This window comes from Triticum dicoccoides, chromosome 6B (assembly GCF_002162155.2).
Source record: "Triticum dicoccoides isolate Atlit2015 ecotype Zavitan chromosome 6B, WEW_v2.0, whole genome shotgun sequence".
Lineage (NCBI taxonomy): Eukaryota > Viridiplantae > Streptophyta > Magnoliopsida > Poales > Poaceae > Triticum > Triticum dicoccoides.
This window is the reverse complement of record NC_041391.1, coordinates 51,689,958-51,707,065: the sequence shown is the minus strand read 5'-3', so window position 1 is coordinate 51,707,065 and position 17,108 is coordinate 51,689,958. Positions and strand designations below refer to the sequence as shown.

Genomic DNA, 17,108 nt, shown 5'->3' with positions numbered 1-17,108 from the left:
CCCTCTTGGTGACACGCCGACGTGGGGCGGAGCGACGCCTTGGGGTGCTCCTAGGCGGCGGCGGGGTGCCCTGTCGTGGTCGCGTGTGATTTGCTACGCAGTGAGGTGGCGCGGCTGTGCAATCTAGTGGCGCCTGCTCGGCCCAGATCTGGGCCCTTTGTGCCCCATCTGGTTCTGGGCAAGCCGGCAACGGGGCGTGTCGGCGGTGTGGCTTTCGGGAGGCGAGAGAGCAGCGATGGGCGGGTGGGTGCTGGCGGCGCTGGCGCTGACCTACTACAGCATGGCCGACGGGGCTTAGCTGGTCCGATTTGGGCCTGGCCAGGCCAGGGGTGGTCTGGTATGCCCTGCTGCCGTGTTCGAACGGCGACCACGATGATACTAGAGGCACGGGCCTCCCGCATGACGGTGGTGGAGATGGTTCTCTCCCGCGCGGCTCCGGTGTTGCTGCTCCCAATGCCTGGTGATTCTCTTTCTGTCCTTTTGGCCTCGTGCTAGTGATCTCAGTGAGGCGGCGTGGGTGGCGTCAAGACCGTGGTGACGCATGCTCGTGGGCAGTGAGTTGGCTGGTTGGCGCCGGCCCGGTTGGGCGGTGGGGTTTGGAGTGCGGGAGAAATCCTTGCCGGTTCTTCCGGCTCCGATGCGGTGACACCCGCGGGTGCCACCATTCCTTCCTGGAGGGTGTCGGTGGTATCCAGCCCCCACTCCCCTCCGCGTGTCGGGGGAAACCCTAGGACATGTCCAGGCAGCAACGTCATCAACATCGCATTCCTTCTTGGAGGTACTGCTTGCTACGCGGCGGATCGGAACCATGGACTGTGGTGGGTCAAATCCGGAGGGCGTAGCGGTGGCGGGTCATCCGCGCTTTGTGAAGCTGCCGTTGTTGGCATTTGCTTCTTCCTTTTTCTTTCTCTTTTCTTTTGGGCTTGTTGTGCTTCTCGCCCCATCAATTGATATGTGATCGGTGTTGCTTGCTTTGTAATACAAAGTGGGGTGGGGGGTGGGGGGGGGGAACCCTTTTTCCGTATAGTTTAACTTAGGCAATACAGTAACCAATCTTTCATGAGTCTATTATTTCCACTAGCTTTTTATTGACTAATATTGAGTTGACACTAGCAGTTATTAAATTGTTATTTTCTCTCTCAATGAAAACCACTCCTTATTGACTATAAGTTCAACTGCTTGCAGATAATCTCAAGTCAGAGAGATGAATGTGAAATTGATATGCTCAAGGATATTGGAGTGCAAATTGTAGCAAAATGTGATGGTTTGCCTCTTGCTGTCAAAGTAATGGGAGGGCTCTTGTGTCAGAAGGACAGAAAACTCCGTGAGTGGGAGATGGTTCTGGATGATTCTATATGGTCAATATCTGGACTGCCCGAAGAGCTAAATCATGCAATATATTTAAGCTATGAAGATTTATCTTCTAGTGCCAAACAATGCTTTCTGCATTACTCCCTTCTCCCTAAAACTGCAGTGTTTTTTAGCCCTGAAATCATTGGCATGTGGATTAGTGAAGGATTTCTTCATGGGACCTCAGATGACTTAGAAGAACTAGGAAGAAAATACTATAAGGATTTGATACTGAGGAATCTTATCGTGCCAAATACAGGGTATGTTGATCAAGAGGTTTGCAACATGCATGATGTTGTACGCTCATTTGCTCAATTTGTGGCTAGAGATGAGGTACTAGCAGCTCACAATGGAGAAACTAATATTGTTAGTAAACTTAGTGCACGCGACTTTCTTCGGTTATCTCTAGAAAGCAAAGCATCAGAATCAGATGGGTTAGACTGGAGCTCTTTGCAAGCTCAAAATACATTAAGGGCACTAATATTAGCTGGCTATATAAATATCAAGCCTGGTGATTCATTAGTTCATTTTCCATGCCTACGAACTTTATATATAGATTCTGCACATGTTGTAGAATTGCTTGAATCTTTGCATGAGCTCAAGCACCTGAGGTACTTGTCCTTAGAAAACAGTGATATATCTAGTCTGCCTGATAGCATTGGAAAGATGAAATTCTTGCAGTACATTAGCCTCAGAGGATGCAAACAGTTTGTGAAACTTCCGCATAGCTTTGTAAAGTTAGAGCAGCTAAGGTACCTTAACTTCCATGCAACAAGTATTAAAGGCATACCTAGGGGGTTTTGTGCTCTAACAAACTTGAGGATAGTATGTGGGTTTCCAGCGCAGGTGGATGGTGATTGGTGTAGTGTGGAAGAGTTGGGTCCTCTTTCTCAGCTCAAGATGCTTCAAATGGATGGGTTGGAGAATGTAACTGCTTCCTCATCTGCAGCAATGGCAAAGCTTGGCGACAAGGTGCATCTTACTAATCTATCCTTAAATTGTGGTTGTATATTGGGAGATGATGGATTGATTAAAGAGGAAGATGGTGTCTCTGAGGAAGAGCAACAACAGATCGAGCAGGTGTTTGATGAGCTCTGCCCTCCACCCTGGTTAGAAGCTCTGGACATCCAAGGATATTTTGGCCGATCCCTTCCAAGGTGGATGATGTCGTCATCAGTTGTGCCCCTCAAGAGCTTGAGGATTCTGTTCATGGGTAACCTAGCTTGCTCCACACAACTCCCTGATGGCTTGTTCCAGCTCCCCTGTTTAGAGTTCATTCAGCTCAATCGTGCTCCAGCCATCAAGTGTGTTGGACCTGAATTCCTGCAACCCTACCACCACCACAATTCTCGTCCTTCCCAGATGGTGCCCGCATTTCCTAGATTGCAAACGATGAATTTATTAGGAATGGTGGAATGGGAGAAGTGGGAGTGGGAGGAGCAAGTGCAAGCCTTTCCTGTCTTGCAGCAACTTGTTTTAAAGCACTGCAAATTGAAGCGTCTTCCTCCTGGCCTTGCCTCCCAGGCAAAGGCTTTGAATAAATTATTCATATACTATGTCCAGAGTCTCATCTCTCTAGAGAACTTTCCATCTGTGGTTGAGCTGGAACTGGATGAAATCCTTGACCTGGAGAGGATCACTAATCTTCCAAGACTACAGAAGCTTACCATTGAAGATTGCCCAAAGCTGAAGACGTTGGAAGGTGTTCCTGCACTCCAGAGGCTCATACTCACGGAGAAAGATATGGAGACACTCCCAGAATACATGGGAAGTATAAAACCAAGGCATTTGGAGCTATACTGCAGCTTAGCACTACTCGCTTCCATAGCCGTGGGACAATTTGGCCTAGAGTGGGACAAGTTCAGCCATGTTGAGCATGTCAAGGCTTATGCACGTGAAGGAGATAATGCAAGGAAATGGTACGTCTTATACACAGGTAACCCCTACAAGTTGGAGACAAATGTCAGTCGGTCTTCCATGTCGAGAGGTAATTCAGCATTGCTCTTTCATCTTAATTTGTCTTGTTTGATCCGTTTTGTACCTTCCATCCATATATGTTGATTCCATCCTTCTTCTGTTCGTAGTGGATGCAGAAGAGGACCATGAAGTAGTTTCATCAGGCTCAGGGGATCAAGGCAAGGCACAAGGAACGCAGACAAGAACGGTAGAGGAAGATGGCACATCTTTATTCTAGGTACTGCTGCTAGCACTCTCTGCTTCAGAGTATTGTTAATCCTTCCATTAAGCAATTTCTCAGTTCTCTTGTTCTTGGTTTGTCTTTTTGAGATGCACTAATCTCAGTGAGAATCATTAAACTGATTGACTCCATTGCTTACACTAGTTACATACTCCCTCTGTTCCAAAATAGATGACCCAACTTTGTACTAACTTTGTAAAAACTAGCTAGTCCTTTGGGTATGAAACCCATTTGGGCGAGAGTAGTACTAGGATGGGTGACCTCCTGGAAAGTCCTCGTAAAAGGGTTTCATATTTAGCCTAGCCCAACTTGTTTGGGACAAAAGGCTTAGTAAGTAAGTAAGTAATGAAAGAAAACATCAGTAACTATTAACTGAGATTCTTGTGTATTCCCTCTTTGTACCGACAAGTGGTCTAGTTGATGGTTCGTTTAATAGCAATGTGATTCAGACAAAATAAAGTTAAGCAGCTATATCTGCTATACATGGAAATTGAAATTGTTGATATATCACATCCTGGTGCCTTTAAATGGACATTTATCTGATACAACTAAAACCTGGATTTGATCAGGTGGAAGGGAAGCCTTGAGCCCTGATTTGGTCATTCTGCGGAGTGGAGCCTTTAAATGCATGAGTGCAGAGCAGCCTTGGCAAACTGCTTTGATGGTGCAGACTGAACTAAAGTTGAACGTTGTTTTAAGTTTGGTCATCTATCTACTTTGTCGTCATGTATTCTGTATCGGAAAACCGACAATGTAACATAGGTATGTGGAAACTATGTGTAATTTCCATCCATCAGTTGGTTTGGTGCAGACTGAATAACCTGCAAACATATTGGCAGGGAGTCCAAACACACCTCTTTAGTGGTGAATTGAAAACCAAATACACCTCCTGAGAATGTAGCACTGCAAATAGTGGTGCAGAGAGGAAATGTTGCATGGTGTTTCTTCTGCTTCTTCTTTCTTCAGTATTCACTAGATGGATATAAAGCACAGATGGCATATCCAAAGTGCACCTAAAGTGCAATGCCATCAATGTAACTCTGACCCTAGTTCGAAGATCGCTCCAGCCCAAAATTTACAACTCTCCCTGCACTTGTTGAGCCGACTTATGGAGGACAAGTTTTAGTTGAGCGGCGCCACACATTTGTCGTTGTTCAATTCTCAGGTTTGCTAATTCGATTGGAATCCGAGCATTTCTTTGGTACAACAGTCGGTCTAATTCAGTTCATTGTGGTTTTGCGTTTTCCTTTTCCCTGTCGTCTTTCCAGTGTTATAATATCATAATGTATTTTTCTCTAGCTGGTGCCTCGTTTGCTACAGCTCACCGGGCTGTTGCTTCTCTCTAGCTGGTGTAGTGTTTCTCTGTTTCAGTGCTCATTTCTCTCTAGCATACATTGCATTTTTGAGGGGAAACAACAGTTGTACAGTCGATGCATTTAAGAAGATACAAGATGGTTTCCAGTACGGCCGCCGCCGCCGAGTCGCGTGGGCAGGCCTTGCAACATCGCTGCCATCTGCACCGTCAGCCACGGATCCACCGTGTTCGATCCATGGCAACACCGAAGCCGTGCCGCTGCCGGGTAACAGTAACACTAACACCGCATCCATTCATTCATCCTTTGATCCCTAGTTTTGCTAATTCGAAATCTCTGCATTTTTGCATACGTCTGCATTTCCTGTGATTGACCATGACTGAAGTTTCTAAAACGGAATGCATCATATATACTATGAAGTTGATCGTAATTGTAGGTTTGCATCAACTTGGCTTTTTAGCCTAAAAACTCAACATGTATTGCTTCAGTTTATGAAAAATGAGAGCTGTGGTAACTCAACACAACAATCTGCACCAGCATATGACATCACTAGAAAACTACAAATGTGGATAGGATTTCACCTCAATTTTCTATATCAAATTTGTAGTTTTAAAGTAGTTGTATGTCTAAAATATATTAGCTGGAATATTATAGTTACTAGTAAAACGGCCCGTGCTTTGCAAGGAAAAAAAATCATAATATCCGATGGCCATGACCACATTTTGCTGCATCACCTAGATACACTATCACTCTCATTTTCGTTTGAAAATCATGAACATTTTTTTAAACTCATGAACATATCTGAAATCATGAACACTTTGCAATTTCGTGATTTATTTTGGGGGATTTCAATCATTTTTTAATTCACAATCATCTGATACTCTTTGCAAAAAAATTAAAAATTGTGAAATTTTTAAAACATTTTTTTTGAATAGGCGAACATTTCTAGAATCGATAAACATTGTTTTTTAAAATTTGTGACACAATGTTTGAAATTCCCGATTTTTTTTATTTAACGAACATTTTTTGAAATGCATGATCATTTTTGAATCAGAGAACATTTTATGAATCAATAATCTATTTTATAAGTCACAAACAGTTTTTGAATTCTTAGGATATTTTTCAATTCATGAACATTTTTTGAATTGGTGATTTTTTTAAATTTCAATAACATTTTTAATACATGAACTTCTTTAAAAATCATGAATATTTTTATTTCCTGATTTGTTTTCAAAATTGCAAATATTTTTTCAATATGTGAGCAGTTTTTTAGAAGTCGTGAACATTTTCTCAATCCACAAAGTTTTATTAATTATGAAAAGTTGTTTTTTTTAATTCGCATTTATTTTAGTTTTGGAACTATTTATCAAGTCCCAAATTCTTTAAAGTAGAAAAAAGAAGACAGAAAAGAGAATGAAATATAAAAAAACGAAATTTTAAAAACAGGGCGCCTGGACATGGGCCAGAACAAATAGACATGTTGTGTTTTCTCCCAGCATGCAGAGCACATTATAGAAGGTTTGTACTGCATGGGCCGTGCCAGGTGGGGATTCTCCTGTGAAACGTTTTTTATCAGTTACATGTGGCATCAGTGGGTAATTTTTTGCAACTTTTGAGGCAATTTTGGTGACGAACCGCCAGAAGTAATAGCCCATTTATTATTCACGTACATTGCAACGGGAAAAAATATACCACAGGCAGTGGCGGAGCCAGGAATGAAATGGTGGGTGTGCACACCTAAAAAAATTCTACCTAATCCAAGTGTCATACATACAATAGTTGGCAAAAATATAATACAAATAGCCCAATCAAGTCAGACAACATTATAGTTCCCAAATATTCCAAATTTGCAACGTTGCAAATACAAATAGTCTTACATGAAAGATACAAATATGTAGGCATGTAGAAACTATAACACTAAGTAACTCTACGACGTTCCTTTGCCATGAAATCTTCAACTATGTCTTCCTCGCTTACTTTCAAGAACACATCTCGCTCAATGAATGTTACTAAACAATTATTCATGAGATCATCACTCATACTATTTCTCAACTTATTTTTCACTACATCCATTGCCGAAAATACTCTTTCAACACTCGCTGTGGCCACCGGTAAGATCAATACCAATTTGATAAGCATGTAGACCAAATCATAGAGAACATGTTTGTTTGTACCAACAAGCATAACAGAGAGTTCACCAATATTACGCACAGATCTGAACCTATCATCTTGTCTCATATCATCAATAAAAGTATCAAGTTGGAATTCAAGCCTTACCAAATCCATGCTTGATATGTCCTGGGGGTAGAATTCAGCAAGTTTCATTACCTTGAGTGCATCATAAGAAGCAAATGAATTGGCGGGGTTCAAAGCAGACATGCAAATAAGCAACTCCATATTAACCTCATCAAATCTATTGTCAAGCTCTTGAATGATTTGATCAAGGATACCAAGATATACTTCTCTTCTATAACGATCATCATTTGTTTGCACTTCATAATACCGAGGTGATCTTCCATGAGGCACATAATTATCCTCCGGTGTAGGAACTTCAATGCCATGTTTGTTGCAAAACAATGTCACCTTTGCAAGAAATTCTTCCCAGCCATGAGACCTCATATGTCACATTTTATTCTTTGCCAAACTAACAAGTGCCATTGCATTAACAATATCTTGATCTCTCTTTTGCAATGACTGAGACAACTCATTAGTGTGGCCAAGAATAACAAGCATCACATGAAGATTGAAAACAAAGTCATATGGCTCCAAGGCAAAAGCCACTGCACATATTCTTGTCCACTCACCACTTTGTGAAGGATCTTTTCCAATAGTATCAAGTACTTCTAGTATTGTGGGGTACACGGTAATAATGTGCAGAATGGTTCGAAAATGAGAACCCCACCGAGTATCACCGGGTCTAGCTAATCCCATCTCTTGATTTAACCCACTTCCACTTTCAATTTCACCCATTTCAAGTGCTTCCAAAACCTTTTGAGCTCTAACATCTCGAAGCATGTCATGACGCTTGCAAGAAACTCCAACAATATTCAGCAAGTAAGAAACATGATCAAAAAACCATTTACATGGTTCATTTCCCTTTGCCACGGCAATAAGAACCAATTGAAGTTGATGTGCAAAGCAATGAATGTAATAAGCAGAAGGCGACTCTTTCATGATCAATGTTTTCAACCCTTTAATCTCCCCTTTCATGTTGCTAGCCCCGTCATATCCTTGCCCACGGATTTGAGTAAGAGTCAAATGATGATCGGTAAGCAAAGATTCAATTGCAGCTTTAAGTGACAAGGAAGTTGTGTTGGCAACATGAACAACTCCAAGAAACCTCTCACACCCCTTTCCAACTTTATCAACATAACGTATGCAAATAGCAAGTTGCTCTTTATGAGATGCATCACTAGACTCATCAGCTAGGATTGCATAGTGCTCATCAGCAAGATCTTCAATAATTTGTTTTGTAGTTAACACAGCACAAGATTCAATAATTTGTTTTTGTATCGTTGGACTAGTCAAGATGCAGTTTCCAGGAGCATTGTGCAAAACAATCTTATCAACTTCTTCATCATTTTCTACAAGCCATTTTAGAAGTTCAAGAAAGTTTCCCCTATTGCTAGATTCTTCACTCTCATCATGTCCACGAAATGCCAATCCTTGGTTCAAAAGAAACCTCAAGCATCTTAGTGAATAAGTTAGCCTAGCCTTGTAAAGACGCAGATCCTGTTTAGACACCCTCACCATGGTATTACCAATTGACGTTTGAGGTGTCACAAATAAATTGTACTTCTCTTGAGCTTGGTTGTGAATACTACCAATACCGCCCATATGTTTGTCCAGTGCATCAGGTTTGTTCCAATTTCTCCAACCAGTTTTAACAAAGGCATCACCCCTAGGCCCCCCATTAGTTTTCCCTTTGAACAAATAGCACACAAAGCAATATGCTGCTTCCTTGGAGACACTATATTCTAACCAAGTGTACTTTTCAAACCAAACAAAACTAAAGTGTCGATTTTTACCATAGATTTTCCTGACTTGAAAAGCATGTGCATATGGTCGGCATGCAGTTTTTGCAATGTATCTTCTTCGAACACTATCTTGATCATTAAAAGCATACTCTGAAATAGGAGTTCTTTTCCCAGGATCACCTGAAAAGACATGTGCACTTGGCTGTTGGGGTGATGGAAGACTTGGCGTTGCATCTTCAATTTCAACATCGATCTCACTATCTGTATCCATGTCCATATCAGAATGGATTGGAGGTGGGGAATTAGGACACCGCGCATTTTCAATATCTTCAGTGTGATGTTCAGTAGCAATCTTCCTTGCTTTCTCTTCATGTTTTCAAAAAAGGTCCAGAATGGCACCATTCCTCTTCATGTTCTGCTATGCAATTATATCAAAATTAAAACATCATTGGTAGCAGCAGCATACTTAATCAGTTCTACACAATATAAGCATCAACTATTGACCATTGCATATAAACCAGTACAAATCTACGCTGGATTGGGCCACTGGACATCAACTACTAGCAATTCATAATTCATATACACTGGACTGGGCATCAGTTTATTTGGAAGCAGCAAAGCATCAACTTTGGGGGAAAGCTTGGAATCTCACCTTGCTGATTTGTTCAAACGGAGGTTGGGGAAGATGATTTGAGGCCGTCCGGCGCAGTACTGGTCCGGCGGTGGTGAGGGAGACGCAGCTGGAGTGGTGTCCAGCCAGCCGCGAGCACGGCAGGATCGATCCAGCCGCAGTCCGCACGGGAGACGCAGCGGATGCCCCTGTCTCGTCTCTCCTGGCCCGACGACGGCGACTGTGGGTGGGCCGAGCGGCGAGAGGAGGGGAACCAGTGGCTGGAGCTCGGAGGAGAGATGGGTGAGGGCTGAGCCGCTGAGGCGGCATGGCCAGAGAGGAGACGGAGGCACGGAGCTGCCTTCACACGCGAGAAGAAACCTAGACGGCTGGGGCTGGGCTTTGGACAATCATTTGGGCTAAATTAGTACATGGTAGAAAAAAATTCTCCAAATTCTGGGTGGGCCACGGCCCACCGTGCCTACACGCTGCCTCCGCCACTGACCACAGGTCCCTAACAGAATAATCATGACTGAAGACCTCAATGGGTCCACGTGCATCCCATCTATGTTGCTGCTTACCTTCCTTCCCACCCTTGTCGACAGCGGCCTCAATGCTCACAATCACAACTCGCTTGAATGTGGCCAATTCTAAGGTGTCTCTCTTTCTCTCCATTCTAAGGTGTCTATCTTTCTCTCCACATAAGATGAGAAATCTACCTTTTCTTACCTGGAGGTTTTAGCGAGTCGTGCATGCATGATTATTGATGGTTTCTTTCTTCTCCAAACTAATTTTGCTGAGGTGTTAATTTCACCCGAACCTACACCGGTATGAAAGAAAGATGGACCATGCGCTATTTATCAATGGTGTCCCCTAAATAGCATTTAAAAATGTTTAACATGTAAAATAACAGCATATTCATATTCTACACATTTTTAATCAATTTCCATATATAAAATGTCAAAATTGAAGTTAGGGTTTAGAAGATATGAATATTAAAAAAAATTGAATAACATTTTTTAAATATTAAGAGGTAAAATTACATCATATTTAAATTCTTTACATTTTCCTAATCAATTTTCATATATGACATGTCAAAATTGGAGTTAGGGTTTAAAAGATATGAATATTTATAAAAAGCATTTGAACCTGTCCAAAAAATAATAATAGATGGATAGCGGGTTGATTAACTAAGATCGGGGGTGGTGGTGTCTGAAGAAAGCGAATCGTTCTTTTCACTTAAATTTAGGACCGCATGTTGATTAACTAAAAGACCAGATGGTTTTCTAAAAAATGAAAAATGAACCTTTTTCCATTAAAATAGGACCGTGGGTTGAGTTCTCAGAAATAGAGGGTCTTTTTTGCAAAATTGATAACGACGTACGACTAGAAGCAGTAGGCGCTTTATTATTAGGTAAAGACTTAAGTAGCCGGAATATTATAAAACAGGAGAGGAAGCATGCATGCTAGGGTGAGAGGGTGGGGTCGATTTGGGAGGATTTGGATGGGCCTGGCGTGTCGAGTTGACATGACGGACACGTCCGGAAGGCTCCAAAACCCACCTCACATATGGACTGGATTTAGATGGTGCCGACTGCCGAGTAGTTGAAACAAATGGACCGAGTACGAGAGGTCCAATTGGAGTTTTATTTGTCTGAGCTGTCCGCTTGGACATGCGGGGTGGTTTGGGGGTTCTGGTTGGAGATATCAGTTCATTGATCTGGGGTAGGATAACAAGATTTGACTCCAGGGAGATCAAAAGAATAATGCTATGGTACATGTGTAATGAATAATACTATGATAAATGTGTAATACCTCCCCTCCTCTCCCCCCCTACCTAAAAAGTTGAGATTGTCTTGAGGTGCAAGCCCTTGTGGATGATCTGCTAGCTCGTCGGATGTTCATTGCAGCATAATGTATGATTGTTGTTATTAAAACTCCGTCCACACTCGAGGCGCTATTAACCGAGACACATGAAGAAAAAACTATAACCAATGTGTTTATTTCTCTCCTTTTTTTCCAAGAAAACTTACGATCTTGTTTGACGTATTTTTGTACCAAAGTTCATAATACCAGGGCAGCACTCTATGACGTGTGGGTCCCATGTGCCAAAAATTATGAAAGAAATAGTATATCAAATATTGTACTCTATTTGTAGAGTTCATCATGTAGAATGCAGTGGTGCAAATAGTTTGAAGTTTTACCTTTTGGTTTAAGAGGAATAATTATGAGAAGAGGGAAATACTCATGTACAAAGCTAGCCAGGTTGCTAGTTAATGTGTACCACGTCACCTGTTGCATGCATGCAACCTTTAATTTTCCTTTTCTACTGCTAATACAGTTCTGCCACGATCAGCCAAGGTACACAGATTTCCTTGATTACAACGTAACAGAGCAAGGCCCGCATGGCAGGGCTATCTTTATTGGCGTTCAAAAAAGGCAGGGCTATCTTTATTGGCGTTCAAAAAATAATAAAGTGGAAGAAACGCACACGATTCCCTTGCCGTTTAAGCGCACGCGTTTTGCACCGCCTTGAGCCACGGCCAGCGCCTATATAAAGCGAGAGGCCAGCCCTCGTTCAGGGGGGAGAGGACGCAGGTACAAACACATCCACGCCGACAGGCTCCACGCACACCAGCCAAAGCTCTCGCCCTTAAGCACGCTCCCAACTCCACGCCCCTTTTTTCCCCTTCTCAATCTTCACCGTAAAAGTTTCGTCGACCGCGGACGACGCCGAAGCTTCATCAACATGCTGATCTTTGCCAAAACCATTGGTCTTGATGATAAGTTATAAGATCTGACCGCATCAATGAGCTTTGTGTGATGGAAGAAGAATGATGTCTACTTGGCTATTCTATAAATCTTTATCATGGCACGACCGCCTCATCAAAGTCGTCCATGTAAAAATATACAACCATGGCACGGCCGCCTCATCAAAGTCGCTCATGTAAAATATACAACCATGGCACGACCGTCTCACCAACGTCGGCCATGCGGAAACCTACGACCAAGGCACGATCGCTTCATCAACGTCGCCCATGCGGAGTAGATGAAAATCCTCACAAAAATACATCGTCGATTGCTTCATCTATATCGGCGGTGTGCAACCCCTGATTCGTAAAATAAAGGAGAAAAGGCATGCTCTATCAATGGTCTATCTCAAATCTATGGCCTAATCTCCATGAGGTTATGGTCAAATCCATCATATCCATCTCATGTCTAGTGCCGACAAGGCTAGGCAAAATCATGTCCAAGTGCCAACACAGCCAGGTCACTATATTCCATTAACATGTCACAATCCCAATCGGGATCGGACACTTCGTTGCTGGGCACCGACGAGGCGAAAGCAACATATACATGTCCATGTTTGATGAATTCTTGGGTACATGACTGGGCACCGACAAGGCAAAGGTCATCATCTTCATCAACAAATTCCGTTCTAAATACCGACATGGTGATGGCGTATCGTGACTGGGTTCAGGCAAAACAAAGCCACCCGCACCTACGTATCACCACCATCTACATCTTTTCTCCAAACATCACACATGCTTCATGGATGAGCAAATTTCACGACGACGACCGCACGCAGTTTAATCGGAGGTTTTCTGTAGGCTTGACCTGCAGATGTAATTAACCGGACGCTTTGCAAAAGCACCGGGAATCAGCGGACTACATGCAATCTTCCAAGTCAGATACTTCTTAAACATAGTCGCAGAAGGCAAAATAGGAAAACTCCAATGGGAGCATGTAACATTGATGTATTTGTAATCATACGATGATGAATGAAACACAGAGTTTCCATAATTAATTTCCGCGTTTGTCATGTATTTTTGTTTTCGAAACAGATCTATTCATTAATTATTAAGGTAGTACAAAGAACACCAGAAGTAAAAAATACATTCAGGTCCGTAGACCACCTAGCGACAACTACAGGCACTAGAGCGAGCTGAAGTCGCACCGCCGTAAACACCCCTCCCTCGTGGGAGCCGGGAAAATGTTATTATAGTAGACAGTCGACAAGTCGTCATGCTAAGGCCACATAGGACTAGCGCACCAGAACAGCTACCGCCGCCAATGAAGAGAAGTCTAGATCGGAAGGATCCAACCTGCAGACATATAGACCTAGACAAACAAAGACCGGTCCCACTGCTGCTCCGTCATGTACAGCTGGCCGCCTCCGCTGGCCTGAATCGCCCCGCCACCGCAGCGCTCCTCTGTGGTGCGCAGTCGACCGATCAGCTCCTCGACCGAGATTGTGGTCAGGTCAAGGAGCGTCTCGATCGCGACTGCGATCTGGGTGTAGCGGGCGGGGCGACACGGAGAACCTTCTGGATCACGCGCTCCTCGTCGACGTTGTCCCCCAACGTGCGCAGCTGGTTGACTAGGGTAGTGATCCGCATGCCAAAGGAGTCGAGAGTCTCGCCGTCGCGGAAGGTGATCTGCTCAAACTCCGCGCGCAGCCGTTGCGCGGTCGCCTCGCGCACACGGTGCACCCCCATGCGCATTACCTTGATCGTGTCCCAGGCCTCCTTTGCCGTCTCCTTGACGATGAGGACGCCGAGCATCTCCGGGGGGACGGCCCGGAATAGAACGCCGAGCGTCGTCTTGTCATCACGCACGTGTTGTGCGTTGCCTTGGATCGCGTCCCAGAGCCCCCAGGACTCCAGGTGCACCTTCATCACGAGAGACCACTCGATGTAGTTTGTGGTCGTGAGCATTGGGAACGTGGTGCCCGCGCTGGGCACGAGCGGCGGTGCTCAGTGGCCGCCGCTTGGTGGATCAGCACCTGCCGCTCCCCCCTGACGCGGCTCCGACCACGGCTGCGCCCCCGTGGGGGAGTGCGCGAGCGGCTCCCATCCCCGCCGTCGTTGCGGGGTGCCGCCGCCGTCTGGTCCAGCTGAACTCCGGTGTCAGCCATGGCGTCAAGATCGCCGGAAACAGGCCTTTCCTGTCCTGCTGGAACTTTTGCTAAGCCGCTGCAAATTGAAGTGCCTTCCTCCTGGCCTTGCCTCCCAGGCAAGGACTTTAAATAAATTATCCATACATTGTGTCCAGGGTTTCATCTCCCTAGAAAACTTTGCATCTCTGGCTGAGCTGGATCTGAATGAACACCTTGACCTGGAGAGGATCACTAATCTCCCAAGACTGCAGAAGCTTAGTATCCGGTACTGCCCAAAGCTGAAGGTGTTGGAGGGTGTTCCTGCACTCCAGAGGCTCATGCTGTCGAATAAAGTGATGGAAACACTACCAAAATACATGGGAGGTATAAACCCAAGGCATTTGGAGCTATACTGCACCATAGCACTGCTCGCTTCCATAGCCGCGGGACAATCTGGCCCTGAGTGGGACAAGTTCAGCCATGTTGAGCATGTCAAGGCATATGCACGTGAAGGTGATAACCCAAGGAAATGGTATGTCTTGTACACAGCTGACCCCTACAACTTGGAGACAAATGTCAACCTCTCTGCTTTCATGTCTAGAGGTAATTAAATTTGCATTGCTCATTCATCTTAATTTATCTGTTTGCTCCTTTTATTTTATTTGTTTTCTGTGTTTTCTTCCTTTCAATCATACTGTATGATGGAGTTTGAATATATTCTCTACGGTCGCAATACGCCCTTCCGGGGTAGGACACTAGGGCAACAAATACATGGTAGTCAGGTCAACCACCGTCATGTGTTGGTTTGGCTCAACTCTCTCATCTGCTAAATGTCTTTTATACTTACCTTTTCCCCATGGCTGTGTCCAAATTTTAAATTAAAGTAGTATCTTTAAAAGTTGAACCTCATATAAGATTTCTAGATCTCACTATTTTAACTGTCACAGTTGAGAGGTCTTGCCTTGCAAGCTATGGATCACTTTTATCTTTTCTTCTCATGTAGGAACCTTAACTTGTTTCGAGGACACACAAAGATTTGAGTCTGTCTTCAAAATGACAAGAAAAACATTTAGCTACATCTGCAGCTTGGTTTATGTTCCGTCAGTGAAAGATATGAACAGCTACACCTTTGACGACGGGAGGGTACTGTGTTTAGAAGAGCGAGTGGCCATTGCTCTGAAAAGGTTGTACTCTAGTGAGTCACCGGAGACCATAGGATCCTCTGTCAGTGTGAGCGAGTCAACCGTTTTGTTGGTAACCGAAAGCTTTGTTGATGCTGTATGGAAGCGAGGAAGGCACCACTTGCGGTGGCCAAACTCTAGTAAATTTGACAAGATCAAATCCATGTTTGACAAGGTCTACGATATGCATAACTGCTGCGGTGTTATATGTACAACTCACATCCCATTTGGACCAAACTCGGACCGTGAGAAGAATGATAGCATCCTATTGCAGCTCGTTATTGATCCAGAAATGAGGTTCAGGAGCATTTGGTGGGGAGCGATAAGCAGCATGAACCAGTCAAGCATTTTGCATGAATCCTATTTTTTCAAGAAGTGCAAGAAGGGTGCTTGGCTGAATGGCAACAAGCTGAAGGTGGCATCTGATGGATCAGAAGTCGGGGAATATATAATTGGTGATGCAGGATACCCTCTTCTCCCATGGCTGCTCACACCTTACCAGGAAGAAGTGCTCTCAGACTCCCAGGCGGAGTTCAATAGGAGACACAATGCAGCCACAACCTGCGGTCAGAAGGCGCTGGAAAGGTTGAAAGACACATGGAAGTACCTACAGGGAGAGACCTCATGCCTTGCCAGTCTGGAAACTCTAGTTCCTACAATCCATGCCTGCTGCTGCTTGCATAACATAGTCATAGATATGGAGGATGATGTGGCCATGCCGAGCATTGAGGAGCCGGATTATCGTGGGGAAGTGCGTCAGTTAGCAAATGAGGATGCTGTCAGGGCGAGGGATATGCTTTCACAGTACTTCTTGACCAGCAGGTCGTCTTAATCAGGAGGTAAATTATCTCATCCGAACCTAGATCTTAATTTGTTTGTCTGGTTGCTCTTCCCACTAATCTGCCATAATTATTTCTTTCTATTGTTTCCACTCTATATATTTTTAGTCAGCCCAGTGGATGTAGAGGAGACCATGAAGTAGCTGCACCAGGCTCAGGGAATGAAGCACAGACAAGAACATCAGAGGTAGAGATCGTTAACTAAAAAAAAAAACTCTCTGCCACATCTTCTAGCTTCATTCTATAGGTACTACTGCTGGCAGGTCTTGTTGTTCCCTTCATTTGAGCAATTTCACTGTTCTCTTCTCAACTCAATGTGATATGGCACAAATGTCATTTAGAATCTTTAACTGTTTTAACTCCGAAAGACAGGTAAAAGATACAGCTGCTAGTACTGTGCTAAGCAAAACATTAGTATCTACTGGCTGACACTCTTGTGTGTTTCCCTCTCTGTATTGGCAATTGCTTTACATCATGGCTCATATAATAGCATGGTTATTCAGAAAACAAATGTTAGGAGCTATCTTGTGCATGGAAATGGGAAATTGTTTATATATCAAACCATGGTGCTTGGTCGCTTGTGTGATATAATTAAAACCTTGTTTGATCAGGTGAAAGGGCAGATGACATCTATACATCCTGCTCGTTGCCTCGTTGGTTGCAGGCTTCTGAATGCATGAACACAGATGCTGCTGCAGCAGGAACTATCCTGCTGCCAACTCTTTTTCTCATTTTGGTCTTCTATCTGTTCTACTCCTGATT

The 17,108-nt window shown here is 43.9% G+C and overlaps 1 pseudogene; it reads left to right on the top strand.

The window, feature by feature from the left end:
• LOC119322053 overlaps nt 1–16,547 on the top strand; it is an 18,796-nt pseudogene extending 2,249 nt beyond the window's left edge.
• The last annotated feature ends 561 nt before the right edge of the window (nt 16,548–17,108 follow it).